Source organism: Dipodomys spectabilis, unplaced genomic scaffold (genome assembly GCF_019054845.1).
Source record: "Dipodomys spectabilis isolate Male_0828 unplaced genomic scaffold, ASM1905484v1 ptg000327l, whole genome shotgun sequence".
Taxonomy (NCBI): Eukaryota; Metazoa; Chordata; class Mammalia; order Rodentia; family Heteromyidae; genus Dipodomys; species Dipodomys spectabilis.
The window spans coordinates 3474945-3498981 of NW_024871004.1; positions in this window are offsets into that span (position 1 = coordinate 3474945).

Consider the following 24037-nt stretch of genomic DNA (forward strand, 5'->3'; position numbering starts at 1 on the left):
CCTTTTTCCATCAGATATTAGCTTATATTGTTGTAATAACTTCTATGAATAAATGACTCTTACTCATTTTTCTAGCCAGAGCCAAGTAAATTTGAAATTTATTCTCTATATGTTTTATTATCCCATCATGTCAACTACTATATTTTCTCTGTTGACTTGTTTTCTAATATTGCTTTGTTAACCATTTGCCTAAAATTTCTTATTTGGTGTCACTACTGGGGCTTGAACTTAAATTCTGGGTACTTTCTCTGAGTTTGTTGTTTGTGTTTTTTTACTCAAAACTATGGCATTTCCACTTAAGTCACAGCTCCACTGTTGGCTCTTTGGTGGTTAACAAGATAACATTCTCATGAACTTTCTTGCCCAGTTTGGCTTCATACTGTGATAATCACATCTTAGCTCCTAGAGTAGCTAGAATTATGGTATTTTCTAAATTTTAAAGAACATTAGCTTCTTGCCTACACATCAGTATGCTGCTTAATCCTCAATGAAATCCTTTAATATTGCCCTCATGATGAAGTTCCAGGCTTTTATATACTTGTTAGAGTTTACTTTGTTTGATAATTGTGTATTTACATTCCTACGTGTGTTTTTTGCCAATATTCTTCAATATGTTTTGTTTCCGTCATCTTTCCCTCACTCTCTTACTTTTATTTTTCTTCATGTGCCTTGAAGGTCACATTTTCCACATGTATTTAATACCGACCTGCCCCACCATGACTGCCTTACCACGTCCAATGGAGCCAGGCACAGCCGGGACCTCCACCACAGGGGTATCATAGCATCTCCCCATGGTGGTGTGCGACACCCTAAACGCCGTCATCACTTCCCAGGGGAAAAAGCACACGTGGAGTGTCCCAGGCCGTGTGGACAAGGACAGGCACGAGGGAGCACACAGCCACCGGTGCTTGGAGGAAAAGAGGGGAAGCAGCGACGGCCTGGGAGTGAGTCAAGGACAGAGCTCAGCAGACTGTGCAAGAGTGAGACGCCATCTTCAGGGACCCAAGTGTGCAACTGAAGCATTCAGGTCAAGCATCTGCCCAACGGCTGGTTATTTTGCATACGTGTGTGTGTGTGTGTGTGTGTGTGTGTGTGTGTGTGTGTGAATAACCAGCTTGGTTTTCCCCAGCATAAGCCATACCTGTAAAAGCTAGAGACAGAATCACTGAGCAAAACCTTCTTAAGAACAATTACAGATCTGAGAAAGATGAGATTTAGCAAAAATTAAGCAGTCAAATTTGGAGTTGGAGAGAGTGACAACTACAGGAATGATCTTACAAGTGAAGCAATTAAGATAGCCAACAGTGTGCTGTCAGATTACTGTGGACAAAAAGAAGGACTGATGATTTATGTTACCCTTAAGTTATGGGGTGAGTTGCCATAACACCATGCCACCACGGGCAAGGTGCAGGTGCGGAGATGTGGCCGTATTCCAGCTGTACCTTCCTGAACTTCACCACTACAAAATCTCAGCCAAAAAGAACCAGACAGGACCTTGCGACACTCAAAGAACATGCTCGTGGGTTTAGTGCTGGAGAAGATCTAAGGAACGAGTCGAGGCTGTGTCCCAAATGTCTACCAGGCCACCTGCAATGCCTTGACCCTGCCAATCCATGAGTGCGTGCTAGCCATCGCCATCTAGACAGGCAGAAGCTGCGACCCAGGGCGCACAAGTAGGCTCGCGGTTCCCGTGGTCAGCTTCCTCTTCTCCGACTCCTTATTCTGCTCCTGCTTCTTCCTCTTGCCCCACCTTGACCTCTGTATTGGCAAGGACTTGTCCGACCGTATTCTTCAATTTCTACTCTTCTTGGCCATTCCCAGTGTTCTCTTGGTAGCTCCTTTCCTGCTGTTAACTGTGTTAGTGGACATTGGTGTGGACTTGGAGCTGCCCATCCCACCATGGCCAAATGACACGGAGGAGACGGGGGAGAGGGAGAGGCCTCTATGACCCACTGACACAGGTGAAGGAAACCGGGAAGGCAGAGTGACACAAGCCTTCTCCCTGCTTCCCACTTCCTCCAAGACCCCTTTGGTCCCCAAAAGGTCAGCAAATGTGTCTTCAAAAAGGTCTAATTAAAATGGGTCCCTTCCACCAAAACATCCCTGAAGCCAGCATCTGGGTTCCAGAATGCACAACTCGGTCGGAATGACTTCCTCTTCCTCCTCCACCATGCAACCCCTTTTGGCATTCTGGATCTTAGATGACCATCTTTGAGCTTCTACCATCACCTCCTGTTTGAGTTTTCTATCTGCTGCTTCTTGGTTCTCAGGGTTTTCGCCTGATGCACTTCACTGCTGCTTTGGGGCATGTTTCTTCTCCTCGCAGTGGAGGTGTCTTCTGAAGGCCTCACTTCACGGCCATCCACCCCAAGTCAGCGGACTGGGGGCTGCAGGTGGCCACCGTCTGCCCTGGTGGCTGTGGTGGTGGCCGGTCCCCAGCCTTTCCTTTGTCTCCCTCTCTATAAGGTTGTAGAATTTCAACAATGTGGTGCATGTTCTACAAAAACACACTTCGACTGTCTATCAAAATAATTGGATTTAGGAATAATAGCTGAGGGAAGTGTAGATTCCTAATAGTTTGCTTATCCATGGCGGGATATACTTTTCAACTTATTCTTGTTTAATCACTTAAAATATTAAACATACAGGATGTATACACATTTTGTCATTTTATATCATCAATTGATGTTGTTACATCTCTTGATAACAAAAATGTTATTTTTTCCAGCACTTTATTTTTAGAAGAAATGCATTATACATTATTTTTAACAGACTGAATTATTTGGTTCTATACATCTTTAAGGAACACAGGACTATTTAAGACATGGTTGCATAATGGCAGTCTTTCTAGCTCTTTTCTATTGCTCATTTAACCTTTAGAAGTTTGTATTTCTAATAGGCAAGTGATTATATACTGACAATGGACTTCTATTTAGTTTTAAGTTGAAATATGATAATGAATTGGCTAAAATTGTATGTTCCTTTACACAGGGATACTATTTAGCAAATATTTATAAATTGTTAATGTTTTATCAAGAGATGGTAAAATATTCCCATTTCTATTGCAGTTCATATTATATTTTTTTCTTGATTTGAATGATTTCATCAATGGAGTTGGATTACTGTTGCTGTGTAAAGCACTGCTTACCCATTAGGTAGCAATCAATTAACAATCATCACAACATACGAGTTCCTCAATATCAACTATGAAGAAGTGAGAGTGCCTGGTAGCCATCAGCAAGTTATTAACTCCGTGTAAGAAAAAAGAGACAAGAGACAGTCCTTAAGACATCCTGTCAATGTTGTGCAACCATCATCATCATGGCGAAGTTCTGGCTTTAACATTAGAGATCATAAGGCATTAAAAATCAAGAGAACATTCAAATGCTTACGACTCAATTAAATAATAGGTCACGAGATGAGTAGGCCACTCAAACTGGTAGCAAGTTTCCCACGGAAGTACATAGTAGATATATACATGTATTTTATGTATGTCTATAGTGAGTATTCACTGACAAAGGCAGAGATATGAGTGGTCTGAGGCCACTCACAGTTCCATAGGATGATGTCCCTGGAATTTGATCACCTTAATTTCATGTGAGTCACAAAAAAAGAGTGACGCTGCATTACAATCATGATTAAATGAAGTCACACACTTTTACATTACAGTTCTTGCTGGAGGGTACAGAAGACCAGATTCTCAAACACACAAGAAAAAGCAAAGGAGGTTAAAAATCAACAACTCTTTTAGAGACAGAATATTAAAATTAAATGCAATACATAGTATACATATTGGTGATTAAAACAAGACTCAGCCTGGCGCTGGTGGCTCATGTCTGTTAGCTCTAGTTACTCAGGAGGCTGAGATCTGGGTTCAAAGCCAGTTTGGGCAGGAAAGCCTATGACACCTTTATGTCCATCTAACCTCCATCTACCTGAAAATAAAGCCAGAAGTGGGACTGTGGTTCAAATGGTAGAATGCTAACCTTGAGTACAAAAGCTGACAGCACTCAGGCTCTTGTTCCAATCCTTAAGACCTACACACACACACACACACACACACACACACACACACACACACACACACACACACACAAATCAACTTACAAAAGAACAGGTACATATGAAGTCCACCACCAGGCATCAGTTTGGGAAGCCTAATCTTTCACTTAGTTGTCCAAAATTGAATTAATGTGATAATCCTTGGATCTCATTGGCCTTCAAGTTCCCAGACCTGCTATTGTTAGGTATTCCCTCTTTTCTTTTCTTGACTAAAACAATGTCCACACAAAGATGCTTGCTGATGAAAATCAAACAAAATTCTTTGAAGGACGAAATTTAAGTAGCCAAGTAACAGTAATTTACCCATCACATTTATAATCTGGAAGTAAATACTACATTCTGACATACTTCTATTTATTTAAGTATCGTGACAAAGAATCTGCTTATGTTTAACAATTGCAAAAATATCGTGTCATCTCTTCTGCCTCAATTCTTCTCCCTTTAGGTTGAAAGAAACATGTGGAGTGTACCTCCTTGCTCCAATGTTATAGCCTACCCTTCTAAACATAGAACTGAAACTAAAACACTGACTTCTTAGAAGAGAGACATGAAAAGGTTGTTTAAAATACAAAGAGCGTTTGTAGGAAATAGGTTAAAATACAGTATTAATACGTTGCACTCATTAGCCTAACAATTTTAGTTATGGTTAAATTTTAATAAAGTCTTTACTGAGAATATTTTATCCAGAGCTACTGATTCCTTGGGATGAAAAAAGATTTTCACATTTAAATAGGAAAAAATTGAGGGCCTAAGATTAGATACTTAGTTTACACTGATTTCAAACACAAGACTTTAAATCTTATGTTATCTGAGATATTGCAACACATAGTCTTAAACAGACCTTGTTTAAATTTTAAAAGTTTTATACTGAAAAATTGAAAACAAACACAACAACCTGTATCATGTCACAACAACAAATATTTCCTAAATGCCTAACCACCCCTGACATGTATACAACCAAAGATTTCTATACTGGAAAAAGGTGAATCTGAGGTCTGAACTTCTACGATTCTACTATACAAATGTTCACTCTCCAATGACAATGAAATAAAATATGAAAATAAAATATCAATGGAAATAATATAAATATGACCAATGAAACAGGGAAATAATTTGTCAATGGAAATGAAACAATTTCCAACAAATCTCAGACACAAAACTTATTAGAAAACACTCACTAGCAAGTATGAAGTGTAGTGAAAGGGGTCATAGGCACCATAATGAAAAATTCCTTAGACACAAGGGGAAAATACGTTTGTATATGAAATATCAACAAATAATAAGAAATTATCAAAAAGACTACAGAGAAATTATGCATGTATAAAGTCACTTAAAGGAAGCCATTATTACATTTGCTCAATGGGGCACTAGAGTAAGAGGAATAAAAAAAAGTCATGAAGATAAAATTAAGGAAATCATACAGCCTGAAGAAAACAATAAAAGGAAGGGACTCCATCACCAGCTTCCACATTAGAGGAACTATTAATAGGAATTTTCTAGAGAGAAGGAAAATGTATACAAAGAACTCAGTACAAAAGTGCAGTATTGAGAATACTTACATGAATGTGAAGCAAAATAATCAACTTCTTATGTTCAAATCTGTATTCACAAAAAATGTTTTCTGACAAGATAGGAACCTCAACAATGTAGAAGGAGTTCATCGTAATGATAATATAAAGTGAATGATTTCATTTATTTAAAGGATGGACACCAGGAGTTGGGAACATGCCAAGATACTTACACTGACACAGTACACTGTAATAAGAAAGACCATTTAGATGAATTGTAAACATATGTCTGTAAGTGGGAAATCAATAACAGTATACAAAATATACTTGATTTCTGAAGAGAGCAGAGAACACACATAAAGCACCGAATTATAATGAGTGCACAGAAAGTATTAGAAATTTATACATAATCTGTAAGGACTAAACAAATAGAAAACTTTCAACTATGCATACTAATCTCAGTAGATCAATGATAACTTTCTATTTGAATTATCTACATATGATAATTAAAATATAGTGACAGTAAACTAGAAGATAAGGACAAAATTTTGTTGCTACACAAGAAAAACCATTTTAAATACAAAGACACATGCTGTGGTGTAGTTCTGGAGATACCATTCAATGAATTCAAAATTTCAGCTATACAAAAGAGTGACAGATCTATAATAAAAAATGATGACCAAGTTAAGAACATTGAAAGGCACCTGGAAAATCTCCAAGGAATTAGGTTTTAAGTCACCTTACCACAGCAGGATGACAGACAAGAGCTCATATTTACATCAATTGCCTGATCCATTCGGTAATGTTTACATATTTCAAAACCTTATGGTCTATATAATCAAAGTATTACATTTTTATGTGTAAATAGATATGGATATTTTAAAAGTAAATCAACATGGAGATACATAGATAACATAAAGGCATAAAAATATATTTATGTGAAACTATTCAAATCATACCTCAGAAAAAACAAGACTAAGGGAATAAAGGGACTAAAAGCTCAAGTATTTTTCCTAGAGGTATAATTGTCCTTAATTTATTTGATGCTAATAAGTATTATGCTAAAGAGACCATCAAATCACAAAAGGAATAGAAAACTAAAATCAAGATCCCGACTGTATGTGGAGATTTTGACGCATCTAGATCAGTAATAGATTAGAAAGCCAAGAATACCAGTAATTACATCATGGCAATTCACAGCATACTCCATCTACTGGAGTCTTTTGACATTACAGAACACTTCATGTCAACAACTGCAATGTGTGTAATCTACTGAAATAACATAGTGCACTCATCAGCATAGATGATGTCCTGATCTACAAATAGACACTAACAGCTATAACTTTTGTAAATGTTATATGCTCTCAAGCTATCCTGAAATAAAACTGGAAATCAACATATTTAAAATATCTGATGAAACAAGTCATCACAAATTTTAAATTGCACACATTAAAGGGAAGACTTCAGAGAAACTTAAGAATTCCACAGTTTGCAGGGGCAGAAATATATGTTACTAGTAGTGAGCTAATGTAATAGCTAGTATGCTCGAGGACATAGAGTCAATGTACAACACCATATAAAAGTGTCAAAATATATGGTAACATGTATTTTGAGAAGAAAAACGTCTTTGTTCTCATATGGCATTAGTGTCTATATAGTCAATACCATGTGTGAATATTCCTGGAACTAATGGATGATAGCAGTATAATACAACACCAGACTAATACACAAAGATGCATCATCTGACTTCATTTACTATAAAATATAAACTTCAAATTAAAAACAGAATATGAGTACTAAGAGGTAAGGAAAAGAAGGAATGGAGAGAAAATTGACAGAAAGAGAATACAATATAAAGACAGGAGAGAGATACATTTTCAAATGTGAAAGACCACATAGGAACTAAGCTCCATGCAAACAACCATTAAAAATTCTGATGAAATGTTTGTACTACCAAATTTTCTTACTAATTTTGAATCATCCATAATCATTACACAATTGATGTTTCCTTAACGTAATTTATGATGCAATGAGATTTCAGACAACATAAATAGCATAGTCAATTTATTTAAAAAAGAAACAAATCAAGACATATGGAGAGAAATGACCAATAAAACAACCTGAAAATGTCTTTTAACATTCACCATATGTTCAAGTTTATGGCATGTAAACTGTTTCTGCATGAGTACGTAAAAACCAAAAATAACTCAGAATCCAAGATAGGTAAAACCATGAAAGATGGTTAAAAAAAAGTCTCTCTTTCACACAGGCTAAATTAAACAGCCATCAATCTCCCAGAGAGACTGAAATAATGATTTGCGATTTTTTTTTTCTTCCAACAGTTCTGATACCAAACCTGTGGTGTTTCTTTTTTTTATTCTGAAAATACCATACAGAGGACTTACAATTACATAGGCAAGATAACGAGTACATTTCTTATCAAGCATTGTTTCCCCCTCATTGCTTCCCCTTCCCTTCCCTTCCCATACTCTCCCCACCTGAACCTACCCCCCACCACCAAAGTTGTAAAGTTCGTTTTTCGACATAACGACTTGTTCCCAACCCCATCTGAATGGCCCACAATGTAATTCTGACACCACCTAGACTTAGTACAGTCCACACAAGTTCAGATCTCAGCCCCGCCACACTCTCTCCAGGGCAGAAGCCAATGCAAAGCATGTGTTCACTCTGTGTAGTCACCAATAATCTTGAAGACAGAGGTCTTGCACCACAGTCACCTCATTAACATCAATTATCAACAGGCTGGAAGATGATTATGAAAAACAAAGATGCTCCTGTTCAAAACATGATAGACCTTACACATAGACCAGTCCTTAACATTCATACTGTACATAATTGGTGCTATGGTTCAAAGAGGTAGAGCACTAGCCTTGAGCAAAAAGATAAGAGACCGTGCCCAGAGTTCAAGCCCCACAACCGACAAAAAAAGGAAAAATATTGCACACGCACACCAACACTCAAACACACAAAACCTTTCTCCATCAGGCTGAACCAAAGGTATCTTTCAGACTGCCCCTTCTCAACGTTTCTCAAATGCAGTGAATTACCCTGTCTGACCAACTACCTGAAGACAAAACAACAGGTGAAATGTTTTTCCCAAATGCTGTAGTCCATCTGGATAAGTAGCTATGATACAGAGCTCTGACTTCAGCCTTTCTGTTTAAAGACATTATAGAGAAAGCAAACATCCTAAAAAGTTACATGAACTCTTCTATCCTCTTTTCTTGCTGCTGTTGTTGTTGTTTGTCATGGGAATGAACTCTGGGCCTGGGCACTGTCCCTCAGCTCTTCAGCTCAGGGCGAGCACTCTACAACTTGAGCCATGGCAACACTTCCAGCTTTTTTTTCTTTTTGCTTATGTGGTGCTGAGGAATCGAACCCAGAGCCTCATGCATGCGAGGTGAGTGCTCTACCCCTAAGCCACCTTCCCAGCCCCTCTAGGATCACCTTAAAAACAAGATGATCATAAGGAAAATCTTTTATAGACGGAGAGTTGATTTTGCACATTCAAGCATCTGATATTAATTAGAATCTTTTTTAAAAGTCTGTAGAGAGTCACTGGGGCTAAGTGGTCATAGAGGGGCCCCTCTCTTCCCACTCCGGCCTCAGCCACGTGTGTAGCAATGTGGGCAAACATGAAGTTCAGAGGCTCCATCAGCAAATCCTGAAGGGATAAACTCAAATCCTCCCTACGGAGGAGAGGGAAGGCACTGAGCCCTCAAGTCCCTCCCAGCTCCTGTCCTATGCAAGTGCAGTCCCTCTGTGCCCCATTGACTGTCTGGAGAAGTAGAGGCCTGGGCAGGGGGACCCAGGCCTCAGGTCCCTCGGAGGGGACTGCAGGGGTCACAGCCAGTCCTCCAGTTTCCCACCAACAGGCTCCATGGTCTTCTCATCTATGTTGTGTCCCCTAATGGTTCCCAAGGTTACCAGAGAAACAGTTTCCATGCTGTCCCCACCTTGGGCCTCACGGAGCAACAGGTGAACTGGGCGTTGCCTTGCTTCACTGCCCCTTCTTCTCATTGGACAGTTAGCCTTTGTGATTGGCAACTAATACCGGCCCAGGCCCGTACACTAACTGACAAGCCAGGCAAATCAGATCCTTCATGCCCAGTGCCAGCAACTGTCCTCCCTTCTCTGACAGGGGTCCCCACCCCGGCAGGACAGAGAGATTTGCCACAGCAGGTGTCAGCCCTGCCTGTTTCCAGCTTGCCCTCCCTGTTCCTCCTCTTGTAAGCTTCCCGTCTGGGGTGTTCTGCTATCTGTTAGCGCACCTCCCTCCACTGGGGTTTGACTTGCTGCACCCTAGGTCATCTGCTGTCTCCCAGATCAAGTGACCAGATCAAGCAGTCCTAGCCACAGCCGTTGCCCCCAAGTCCCCTCCCGGGGTCGCCTGTTACCTTTAACTTCCCCTAATAATCACAGAACATTCCCCACTCTAAGGGGAACTTTCTACCCCTGCACCCTTAAAAATACTCCCCTGCACATAAAGAGGCTACTGCACCCTCTGACAGGGGTGTCTGTCAATTGCTGACAATAAGCTTTGCCATATGTGCTTGGATTTCAGGGGGGGTCTTTTGGGCTTAAGCTTTCATTGTTGCTACGACTCTGATCTTGGTCCCCCCGTGCCTCTTGTTCTTCCCCCTGGGAATTCAAGCTGCCCCCAGACCTTGTGCTGGTTTCAGGCCCACACAGAGGACCTCCAAGGCTACCCTCCCCACCCCACGACTGTGCATGCTACATCCCCAGCTTCCGGTACCCCCTCTTCTGGGCGACTGGCCACTTCTCTAGGCCAGGGACTCTGAATCTGTGTTTTTGATTTTCAGGGGAGAATCTAGGAACCAAGTTCTGAGCATTCTCGGGCCTGGGCCCCAACTGTAAAACCACTCCCCCTCCCTACTGGTTAAGGGTGGCTGGAATCCACTGGACAGGCCAGTGGATTGCCAGATGCAGTTCCACGGGCCAATCAGCAGGAGGGACCCAGCCCCAAATTACTAAACATTCCTTTTGAGCTTGTCTTTTACACAGCCTGAGGCCCGCAAGGTCTTGCCCAAGCTCAAGCCTATGGGCTAGTGCACATAGTTCATCAAGCCTGGCCCCAATATTTGCTGAAAAATGAGTCCAGGTCTCCCAATATTTTATGGAGCCTATGTAATTTCCATGAGTGCATGAGAAAATGGAAGGAAATCCACTATGTGTTCTTTCCCTCTCGTTCTCCTCTCCCTCTCCCTCTCCCTCTCCCTCCCTCCCTCTCTTCCTCCCTCTCTTCTTTGCTTGCCCTTGAGAGGTGAAGTGCAGACGGGGTCTCAGGTAACCTCCTCTAGGTTCCTTCTCAAGGCAAGCCATCCTGACTTAAATTCTCTTAGCTAAAACTTTCTCTATCTCTCCTCGAGTACATCCACACTGTGTTACTGTGTTACTGTGTGATCTGTCTTTCTGTCTTTCTGCTTATATAATTTGTCTGCTTCCTGTTTGCCTGCTTCCCCTTTGCTTACTTACTTAATGTTCCACCAAGTTTTCTTACCAACCTGACATGTTTTTGCCATCTTGGACATGTGGTTGGTTTTTATACAACCCCACACTTTTAGCAAGTATTTAAAGGTCAATTAATATGATAGTATGACTTATTATTAAAATTGTTTTAAAGGTTTGACTTTTACTTTGTTTGGTGTTGCCTGTTTTTCTAGCATTGAGACCATGGTTTAATCATAAAATGGACAAAATATATTTTGCCACTAGAATGCTGAAGAACTTATGGCCGATTTTCCTTTTTTTAAAAAAATAATCATGCCTTAAAATTTTTGTGCAAAAGTGTATGTGTGTGTGTGTGTAAATATGTTTAAAGTACTTTCATTGTAATGCATAAAAATTGTTACCATGATCTAAAATTATTTACTTTTGGGGCTGGGAAGGTGGCTCAGTGGTAGAGCGCTTGCCTTGCATGCATGAGGCCCTGGGTTCAAATCCTCAACACCACATAAGCAAAAAGAAAAAAACCGGAAGTGGCACTGTGGCTCAAGTGGTAGAGCGCTAGCCTTGAGCTGAAGAGCTGAGAGACAGCGCCCAAGCCCAGAGTTCAGGCCCCACAACTGGACCCAAAATTAAATTAAATTAAATTAAAATTAAATTATTTTCTTTTTTCATTTAATGTAACTAATGTGAACCTGGGTCAAAGGACATAATTATTAATTTTTCTGCTTGTTAAAATGAAAAACTTTTATCAATGGAAGTGGTGATGTGAGCCTAAAATCAACCAAATTGATCTGACCATACAGCCTGACTAAGAAGATGCATAGTAAATTGTTTTGAGGAAGTTCTGAGATAACCTGGCTCGACAGGCCAAAGGAAAAAAAGGGAAATGGTTTTAAACTCAAATATCAGAGAAGCTCATCAATTTTGGTGCAAACAAATGTGTCTACGAGTTATCACATTTTTTTTTCAAAAAAAAAGGGAAAAAGAAAGAAAGTAACATTAACCACAAAACAGTTGAGTAACATGATATGAATACATCTTGAATTTTAAAAGATTGGAAAAGGAGTGAAGCCTTGCTAAATCGCACCTGCTCAGTGGTTGGAGGTAGAGAGGAATGAAACCCTGGAGAAAATGAAGCATTCTGGAAAGAAGGGAACAGAGCCTCATTAAACTGGCTCCTGTTGGCTAGGCAGGTCAGAGAGGGGTGGGGCTAAGGTGAAAGTAGCAGGAGTTGGCTAGGTGGGGCTATGAGGGGCAGAGCACTGTTCTCACAGCTGAAGGGTTTCCATTCACTGCATCTTGCTGAGCAGGTGAGCTGGAGACTGAGGCTCTGGTGACTTTTGTACTGGGTTTGAAATCACAGGTAGTGATTTCAGATGCTGTGTAGAGGTCTTATTACTTCACCAGATCACAAACCCTCTGAATCTGGCCACCACCTGTCCACATTTGTCTGACTCATGAGACACTTCCCTCATTTGAGAGATGATTCCTCAACTTTTCCATTGAGTAAATGGAAAAAAAAACTCTGATGGCAGCACTTCCTATCAGCAATGGACTGGTGCTTCATTCACCTTCTTTGAAAATAGCAGCACACATGAACATATAACAGCTCCTGTTATATGGTCCAACCCCTCATCTTTCTGAGCTCACTTGGTCCTTTCTGAAACCCGGAGGCTATTCAGGAGGCCAAGAACAATATAAAGCATGTAGAGTATCAGCTCTAAAGAACACTTACCTGAAATTTCTGAGAAAATACAAAGAACATAAAGGAATGGAATGGATATCTGTTTGATATCCAGAGGAACTGAAAGATGTGTGTGTGTGTGTGTGTGTGTGTGTGTGTGTGTGTGTCTATGTGTGTGTGTGTGTGTACAATATAATAGATAATGACAAACACTCCACTCTCACACTCTTTCTATAATCAGAGTTATGTAATACATAACACATAAACCAAAAGGTGTTAGAAATTTGCAACTCCAAAGACTTCAAACCCTGTTCCAATACCAAAGGAATGAAATTCTCATGCCAGCCTTTGAGGCAGTACTCAATATACTGGTGGTATTTATTTATCAAGATTCATTGTAATGTCACCTTCTTTTGGATTTTTTCCTTTTTCTGTGACTGGAATTATGAATCCTTAGAATTGTATGAATAAATGTCCCCAAACAATATCACAGGAGGCTTCTATAGTCTGGATAGGGTTTGTTCTGGGAGAAGCCATTCTGACAGAAGGCTAGGAACACATGAGTGAAGTGGTCTTATGTCACAATTGTGGCCTTAACAGGTTAGCTTCAAACTTAAATAGGATGGAGGAGGCAGTTCCATTAGCGGTCATTTCTCTCAAGGGTTTTGTTAAGCAAGAAAAGTGATGGTGGACTCGATAGTTAATTGCTATTTGAGACCTCACTATGGGTAACATAAAACGGTAGCAGCAGCCAGGCACTGGTAGCTCATGCCTCTAATCCTAGCTACTTAGGCTGTAAGGACTACAGTTGGAAACCAACCTGTGCAGTAATGTTCACCACACTCCTATCTCAAATTAACCACCAGAAATCTGGATGTGGAGCAGTGACTCAAGAGATATGGTGTAATCCCTGAGCAAAAAAAGCTCAGGAGCATCCAGGCCCTGAGTTTAATCCATAGCTTAGGCACAAAAATGTTAGGAGCAAAAATATGTCTACTGTGGAGATTTCAGGACAATTTAAGATGTGGACGTTACAAACTAACCTTGGAGACTCTGTTTTGATAACGACTCTTACTTTGCCTATAAATGAAGTGTGCCCAACTACAGAAATGAGAGCACACATTGGTAGAATCTTTTCTGAATGTGGGAAGAGGAGAGGCTAGCTGGATGATGGAAGAAGTCTAAGTTTGCAGCTCTTAAAACACTGCTCTTACATGATGGAAATCACCTGATAGTCCCCAGGGTTACCTCGGAAGCATGGAGAATAATATGGAAGAAAATACTTTTTTGTTTGTGTTTTATACTAGAGAGTTATAAGATGAATTGCTTTTCTTACAGCATAAAAGAAAAGTTGTGTCCAGGAAAAGGAACCAATCCCTCACAGTCCTGGGTTGATATTGGGACATCCTGAACCAGATTGTCCTCTAATTCAAGCTGGTTGCTAGTTGGGTACTCCCTTAGCCACCATAGAGAGTTGTCACTTTCCACTTAGGTAGTTCTGACTGGAATTTGTGGCTGCCTGGATATGATCCCATGCCCTCAGGACTAGACTAGAGGCTGGACTACCAGGCTCTAACTGTGCAAGCCTACACACCTACACATGCTGAAGTGGAAGCACTGGGACTGGAATGACATCCTTGGCTGGAAAGAAGACCAACAGAGGAGGGAAAAATGGAAGAAATCTTTGGAGCCAAGATGAAGAAAAAGAATGATTCATTTTGTCTAAGAAAGGGAAAATCCAACCTAAAGGCTCTCCTTGCATATATGAATGTATGAGGACTTGTTGGGACTATAGCTAGCAAGTGCAAAGTCAAGATGTACCCTATGCTGGTGGCAGAGCCATACCTGGGAGTATCCAACATCTCTGGGCCATTGAGTGGACCCTTTATGTCCTCTAGACATGGTAGCAATGGCTTATCATATCTAAGTGGAAGCCAGGCCTTAGGCTCACCCCTCACTCCACCAGCTTCACTAATATACTCTCCTCAACCTCCACATCTGACAACTGCAGAAGGTCAATAGACACTCCCTTGTGGTATTTGGGCTGGTGCACACCATGAGCACTTAGACTATGAAGATTCTCTCTGTTCTAAATCAGAGGATCTTTGCCAGATATGATCTCCCTATGGCACATGCTCATGCCAGTGAAAGCTGATTTCTGCGATAGTGTGTTAATAATTGTCTAAGGGGAACTGGGGAAAGTAGAGTCGTCCATTGAATCCATGGGGATTTAGATTATGGTTTAGTAACTAGCAGCAATCACAAAAAATTTGGTCAATAAGTCAGTATCAAGGACTACTAAATCTCCACACTGGTTACACATACCTATAATCCCAGCTTCTCAGGAGGTTGAGATGTTAGGCTCAGAGTACGAAACCAGACTGTCACGAAAATTCCTGTAATACTCTTAAGTACAACTAACCATGAAAAAGCTGCAATTGGTAAATCCCTGGCCTTGAGCGTAGGAATAGTACACAGAGCCTCCATTTCAGCATCAGTACTAGCATGCACACACACACACACACACACACACACACACACACACGTGTTTACATGCCCAGACACACACATGTTAACTAGTTAGGCATGGAAGATTGAAATGTAAATTCAGTCTCTAGGCATATGTTACATTTTCCTATCAGACATCAATTACCAGGCAAGATTTGAAATTTACTGCAGCAAGAATTTGAATTTTTATTGCCCAGCTTCTGCCACTGCTGGGATCACATTTCTTTCAACCTCATATATCACCTCATCTACCTAGCTCCTTTTAAAATATGTACATTGAGTTTAATGATTGCATTTATCCACTCTTCCTTTCTCCATGCCTTTGCTCCTTTCCCTTGACTTCATCCAGCCACCACTCACCAACAACACATGTTCCATCTTTCTGATATTCATTTTCTTAAACTGTAAAAATTACTCAAAAGACTTACACCACTGAAATCCTCTGGTATTTATTCAGTTTGTATAGAAATGCATATGACCCTGTATGTGTTTTCATAAATATGTATACTTTAAATCTAACGTCCATATGTGAAAGAAAATATGTTCTTTGTATGTCTGGGCTAGACCTACTTCACTTAACATGATTTTTTCCATCAATTTCCTTGAAATTATACAATAATATTCTTCCTTATGGGTGAATTAAATTCCATTGTGGATCTATACCATATTTTCTTGATCCATTTGAAGGCATCTAGGCTGATTCCTAACTTGGCTACAGTGAATAGTGCAACAATGAACATGGGTGTGCAAATATCTTTACCATATCATGACTTGTAAACATTTGAATAGATTCCCAAGAGTGGTATGGCTGGATCATCCTACGTTGGTTATTTTAAGAATCCCTAAACTGCCTTCCATAATGTCTACACCAGTTTATATTCTCACAAACAATTCATCCTCACTAGCATCTGTTGTTTGTAATTTTGATGATGACCATGCTCACTGGGGTGAAATGGAGTCTCACTTTGTTCTGATTTGCGTTTACTTCATGAACAGAGATGTTGAGCATTTCCTGATATGTTTATTGACCTTTTTTACTTCTCTTCTTAAGAAATCTGTATTTAGTTCCTTTGCCCATTTATTTATTGGTTATTAATTCTTTGACTTCTAATTTCATAATCTTTCAATTCTGGATATTAGACCCTTATTGAATGTACAGCTGGTAGAGTTATCCCATTCTCCTATTTTCTGATGTTATTTATTTCATTGGTCTGAAATACATATACTTGCTGTACATTAGTTTCAAATGGGAAGCACAAGTTTAATTAAAATAGTTGATTTTAGCTTGGTGCCAGTAGTTCACACCTATAATTTTAACTACTCAGGAGGCTGAAATCTAAGAATTATAGTTCAAATACAGCGTAGGCAGGAAAAATCCAGGAGACTCTTACCTCTAATTAATCACCAAAAAGCCAGAGATGGAGGTCAGGCTCAAGTGATGGTACAGTAGACTTAAGATGGAGGGGGAAAGCTCACGGACAGCACCTAGACCTCTGAGGTTCAAGCCCCAGGCATACACGTGCCTGTGTGCTAACCCTTCCCCCCCACACACACGCAGTTGATCTTTATTTTATTCATTTTGCTTCTTACAGTATATGGTCTTTTTTAAATTGGTTATTTTAAACAATTTGAAAAAATTGATAGAAATGGTGCAGACGTTTTAATTTTCTTGAGTTCATTTGAGAGCTTATTGCTAACAAGCTCTGATCAACCCTAAGTGTTTTATTGGATACCTCCCTAAATAAGTATGTGCTTCTATAGAGGGCCAAAATAAACAATCCAGGTCCAAGAATATATTCACATTAATACATCACAAGAAACAAAACTTGGGGCTGGGAAGGTGGCTCAGTGGTAGAGCGCTTGCCTTGCATGCTCAAGGCCCTGGGTTCGATTCCTCAGCACCACATAAGCAAAAAGAAAAAAGCCAGAAGTGGCGCTGTGGCTCAAGTAGTAGAGCGCTAGCCTTGAGCTGAAGAGCTGAGAGACAGCGCCCAGGCCCAGAGTTCAGGCCCCACGACCGGACTCAAAAAAAAAAAAAAAAAAAAAAAAAGAAAGAAAGAAACAAACAAAACTTGAAACTCCATTGTTTTATTACCAAACATAACCCCTAAAATTATTCAGTCTTGGCATTCTCACTTGCAAAAAGGATGGTTGAGATTCCTTTTTTATTGTTTTCTTTTCTTTTTTTATTGTGAAAATACTGTACAGAGGGGTTACAATTACATAGGCAAGATAATGAGTACATTTTTTATCAAGCATTGTAGCCTCCTCCTTTGTTTCCCCTTCCCATTCCTTCCCATCCTCCCTCCACCCCCCCCACCCAATCCTCCTCACCCCTACTCCCTCCCCACCAAAATTGTAAAGTTCGTTTGCTACATACGACTTGTACATCTCATCTTATTTATTCTTTAAGTAGTTTTACACAGGGTATCCATCAAATTTGTCAGTTTCTAAGGTCTCTTTCATCTGTGATCACTTACCACTTTGCTTTCCTATCCAAGGCATTTCCAGTCAGGCGCAGTGTTGTGGTGTACACTTAAGGAACCCACTCTCATTGCAGTATGATTTTCTCTCCTTTATACCATTCAACCTTTTTAATTTCATGTAAGATAACATTCTTGTGACACACAGTAGATTATGTCAGTGGTGTAGATCTTTAAAACACAAACTTTTTAAGACACAGAAAGGTAAGCAATTTCTACTTAGAATAGTGCTCCCATCTTTACATAGTTTTTAACTATTTAAACTCCTTCATAACATATTCAATTGGAAAAGATTATAATTATATTATTATAGTTGACCTCTTTCTTTCTGTTTCTTTCTTTCTTTCTTTTCTTTCTTTCTTTTCTTACTTTCTTTCTTTTTTCTTCATTTCTTCCTTCCTTCCTTCCTTTCTTCCTCCCTTCCTCCCTCCCTTCCTTCCTTTCTTTCTTTTTGTCATTCATGTGGCTTGAACTCAGGGCCTGACACTGTCCAGGATGTGAACTTCTATCCTGAGCTCAGCCTCCTGAGTAGCTAGGATTACAGGTATAAACCACCTGCTCCTGTCTATAGTTGACCCTCTCATTGTAAGAAAATTCTCCTTCTTTATTGTTTTCTTTTCATTGATTGCCATGTCATAGCTCCACTTCTTACTTTTATGGTACTTAAGATAAGTTTCATGGAGCCAAGTTCATGGTAGGTACTCACGAGGCTGAGCTTAGAGGCTCATGGTTCAAAGCCAGCCCCAGGCAGCAAAGTCTGTGAGACACTTAGTTCCAATTAATCACAGAAAAAAATGTGCTGTGTCTAGAGTTTAAGCCCCAGGACTACGCAAAAAAAGCAAACAAACAGAAAAAAAATGAGTTTCATGCACTTTTCTTCCCAGACCCGCTTCAAAACACATCCTCAGACCTCAGCCTCCTGAGTTGGTAGGATTATAGGCATAAGGTACCAATAAAAGCAATTGGTCAGTATTTTAGTCATATATAAACATAACTATATAATAAGACCTTGTTTTGTTCGAAGTTAAATTTCTGAGATCATCTATATTGCTGTGTATTCTGGTGGTTTATATAATATTATTGCAGAGTACTATTCAGTTATATAATTGTTCTACTCATCCATTGTAAGGTAATTGATATTTGGGTGGTACTTAATTCTTAGCTGCTCTGAATAGTGCTCTATAAACATTCTTGTAGATATTTTTAGTGAACAGCTTACACACATTTTCCCTTTGGCCAATATTGAGAAACATGATTCTAGAACTTAATGATGTTTTAACTTCCATTCCTAAGAGCAATGTAAAGCATTCCACTGACTCCCGATTCTCACCTCACCAGGTTTTCATTACAAAATTAAATATTATTTTTATTATTATATGCCTATAGTTAAAGAAGCACATGATTTTTTGAAACACTGAAGCTTTAAATAAAAAAATATAATCTTTGCAGAAAAGCTCTCTCTCATGCTACATATTTTACATATTATAGTATATACTATGTATACACAATTATACTATATCATATATATAATCTATGATAATCTATAATGTATTATATGTCATCGATAAAATCTATATTTTATATGCCATATATAATCTATGATATAAATTATATATTATAGATATAATCTGATATAGATTATATAGTAATATATATATATAGTGTATAATATATAGTATATGTTATATAATATTATATATCATAGATATAACCTATGACATATATAGATATAATACAGATTTTATAGATACAATCTGTAATGTAATTAATAATATAAAATAAATACATACAAATCTAATTACTATAGATATAATATTTAATATAATGTAGATGTAATCTATGATAAATATATATTGCTAAATAAACTATACATATTTTGTAATTATAAAGAAATATAATAATCTATTATATATGTGTGTATATATATATATATATATACATACATATATATATATATATATATATATATAAATCAGTCCTAACTGAAAGATACTTTTTTTCCAGTACTGGGGCTTGAAATCAGGGCTTCATGTTCTTAGATTTGTGCTCAAGTCTGGCACTCTACTACATGAGTTACACATCTATTTTCACCATTTTGGTGGCTCATTGGATATAAGAATCTCATGGATTTTCCCACCAGGGCTGGCTTTGGAAACTTACTCATTAGATCTCAGCTTCCTGAGTAGCTAGGCTTGAACCATGGATGCTTGGCTAAAATAAATCTTTTAGAAAGATGCAGTCTGTGGTTCACTGTAAATATGTTGCTTGTATGAGAAGGCACTAGGTGGCCATGTTGTTTTACTGTGGAGATCAGAGTCGGGGAGAGGAGGGAGAGGAAGAAGAGAAAAGAAACGAAGGGAAAGGAAGAGAAAATAAAGAAGGAAAGGAAAGGGAAGGGTCATTGTCACATGATTATCATATAGAGATAACCTTATGATTTGTTCTTTATAATTAATTGTTTAAATTTTTTATGTTAGCTGGGTACTTATGGATCATGCTTGTAATCCTTGCTACTCAGAAGGCTGAGATCTGAGGATCACAGGTCCACCCAGGCAGACAAGTCAGAGAAACTTATGTCCAATTAACCACTAAACATCCAGAAGTGGATCTGGTGCTTAAGTGGTAGAGTGTTAGATTTGAGCAAAAAAAACTTAGGTCCAGGGCTGGGAATATAGCTTAGTGGTAGAGTGCTCGCCTAGCCTACAGAAAGCCCTGGGTTTGATTCCTCAGTACCACATACACAGAAAAAGCTGGAAGTGGCACTGTGGCTCAAGTGGTAGAGCACTAGCCTTTAGCAAAAAGAGCTCGGGGATAGTGCCCAGGTTTAAGCCCCAGGACTGGCAAGGAAGAAAGAAACAAAAAAAGAGAGGAGGGAGAGGAGAGGAGAGAAATAAGAAGGAGGAAAAATGCTCAGGGACAGCACACCAGGACTGGCAGGCAGCAGGGCAGAGTGGGGGTAGAAAAGACATGCATTCTCTTCCCTTTCCTTTAGATAAAATGATTCCTGTCTATATGACATTAGAGCCGATCATGAAAAATTGAACAATAATAAGCCTCTGATTATATGTGAAGGAAAATATAAATGTCTATAATATAAAACAGAAACAATAAATGAAATATAAAAATATAATGATAATAGCGAAGTTTTCTTTAACACCTTCATTAGGGCAAGCACTGAAACTGCAATTTTACTTTTAATGAAACCCCTAAAATACTTGTTCCCTAATTCAGCTTACTCCAGGCGGTTTGACCTCAGTTTTGTTTAGAACTTTCATCACCAATCTTCCTCAAAGGAAGTGGCTTTGAAGTGTGCAAGCTATCACAGTGGCTCACAAAAGATGTTCTTCCATTTCTATCTCAGCCACAGGAATTCACTCCATGAATTGCATGTCCAATTTCAGTCGATTTTCCTTTGCAATATCATATTCTGCAAATTAAATAAGTGAGGGCAAAAGATTACATTACTAGATGATCTTGATCTAGATGCATTGTACTAATGAACAACCATGTTGAATTGAAATCTTTTTGTACAATTACTTAAAGATTTTTTAAAAGGTCCCCTCATAATAAAAATAAAAAATAAGGCCAGGCCTCGGTGACTCATGCCTGTAATCCTAACTACTCAAGAAACTGAAATCCAAGGATCCCACTTCAAAGCCAGCCCTGATAGGAAAGTCCATGATACTCTTATCTCTAATTCCCTACCAAAAAAGTTGAAAGTAAAGATGTGCCTCAAGTGATAGAGTGCTAGCCTTGAGTGATAAAACTCTGAGTTCATGCTACAATATGAGCACAAAAAATAAAACAATAAATGGAAAAAAGATACAGTATTAACTATTCTTGATTAAAATTATATTTATATAAACTTCTAAAGCCTAAACAAGGGATGGTAGCCTGGATTCTGAGACAGAGCCTGAAGACCGAGATCTTAGACCTATAGGAACGACCATCTTAGCCTTCTAGACATCAAATATTCAAAATGCATAATACAGGCATAAATTCTGTGGATATAAGAGGAGAAGGCACTACCTCAGACCCAATTTACCACAATCCTAATATTTGGGTTCCATAACTAGGGTTCAGATAAAATTGTGTGGAATTCCAATAAATAAATACATACTTAAATACATAAATATACAAATCTAGCTGGGCACTGGTGACTCAAGCCAATCATCCTAGCTACTCAGGAGGTTGAGATTGTGAAAATCAAAGTTCAATATTAGCCCAGGCACCAAAGTCTACGACATTCTTGATAATTAATCACAACAACTGGCAGTAGAACTGTGATGCAAGTGGTAGAGTGCCAGCCATGAGTGAAAAAGCTAAGAGACTATTCCCAAGCCCTTGTACCAGGAGAGGCAAAGAGAGAGGGAGGAAGGAGGAGAGAGGGAGGGACTGGTGGGGGAGAGGGAAGAAAGAGAGGTTCATGGGTCTTAGGGACTGTGCAACTTAAGGGAAATCTTGTCTAGGTGTTACTGCATACTTCTCTGATTAAGAAATAATAACAAAAACAAAAGACAAATATGAAAACATCCCAACTTCACTTTGAACTTGACCTTTCCTGCATTTTTTCTTGTTTGATTCATGTAAATAATATTTCTAGATAAACAAGCCACCACACTACTTATCATTTTCTACCCCCATCCCTTTTCAATACATTTAATTTTGGCTACCTACTTAAAAAAAAAACAAAAAAAATGTATTACTTGATATTTCTCTTTTTAATAAAAATATGATTACATATTTTCTAAACTATCAACATATAAGTAAATGTCTGAGCATTAAGATACGTAGGTATCTAGGGATCACTTGTGGGCATAAAGTAGTTAAAATGACCCAAAGCTATACAGAGATATAAAAAAATAAGAACCACTGCAATGCAAATAAGAAATTTTGCAATTTATAAGATTCTGGGTAGGAGAGAGACTAAAAAGAATCAGATGAAGAAATAAACGCCAGACAGGATGAGTCACATCATGTTCTCCACGCCCCCACCCCCAATCATCAAATTTCCACTCTCTAAAATAAACAACTTGGTTAAAACTCTTTTTACCAAGGGTATAAAAACTTTAATTTATTCATAGCATTGCTAAACACTAAACAGAAGCATGGTGTCTTTTTAGTTGTTTTTCCTGAGAGCATGTTTCACACCATTCTTTTCTAGGACTTGAGATATAAGATCTTTTATTCCAGAGCAATTAGACCTCTTGTTTGTGTAAAACCTGCACTTGTTCCATAGTATCCATGAACTTTGAAGGGAAGAGTTACCTCCTAACTACAATAGTGAATCACTTAGTAGCTTTAACAATCCATTGAGTCATCCTTCCAGAATCTTCCTTGAATTTCATCAGTTTTTTCTTCTGTTGCTTAGAGTACTTGGACTGCGGTTAGATGAATCTCATACAACACATACTCCTTAATGGTTGAGCATTATGAACTTTCTCAAACAGGCAACTCTCTACATTAACCTAATTGGATTTTCTTGATATGCAAAGCTATGAGGGTAGTGGGAGAAAAAAAAGCAAACTAAACGACTCCATACCCAAACTCTAGCACTAACTGTACCCATAAAAACCGATGGCAGCGATTTTAGTAGAATAGAGACTTATAAGGGAATGGTAAATTAATACATCATGGAAGCTCTGCATTCATGTACCCTGTAGTCAGGCTGTAGTAGTTTTACTTACATTTTTTATTTCTATATTTTAACTTTTCCACCTAGTATGACACATTTAATTGACATTGAAAGTTTGGTTTTTTTTTTTTTTTTGCAAGAATAAAGACAGATTTAAACTAATTGAAATAATATTCATTCCTCAGTAGGCCAAATGGTGCGCGGTTTTTAAATTATACTAATTTTATGTCATGAAAGAAGTTGGGGTTATTATTTCAGGAATAGTCGTCAGTTCTTTAGACCTAAAGGTGTTCAAAAAGGCCCTATATCACACTGGATCTGTATTTGTTGCCCTGCAGTCTCTGCCTAAGCCAGTGGGACTGGTCTCTGCACTGTGTCTGGTTTTTAATGTCCACAGCCTGGGCAGGTACTCCTGAGGTGAGAAGTTTATCAGCCCTGGGCTCTTGGAAAAGCTCATCACCAAAGAATTTCCCCCAAGGGAACAGAACACAACCCAGCTCTGTCATCTTTCTTCTGCTTCTTATTAGAGAAGTCCTTTATACAGCTGATTTGTTTTCCTAGCAATTGAGTATGCTCAGATGCATTGTTTCATTTGCTGACTATTTCACTGATGGTGGGGGTGGGGAAGCAAAAAACCTGCTACAAGAATTTCCTTAGCAGGCTGGGA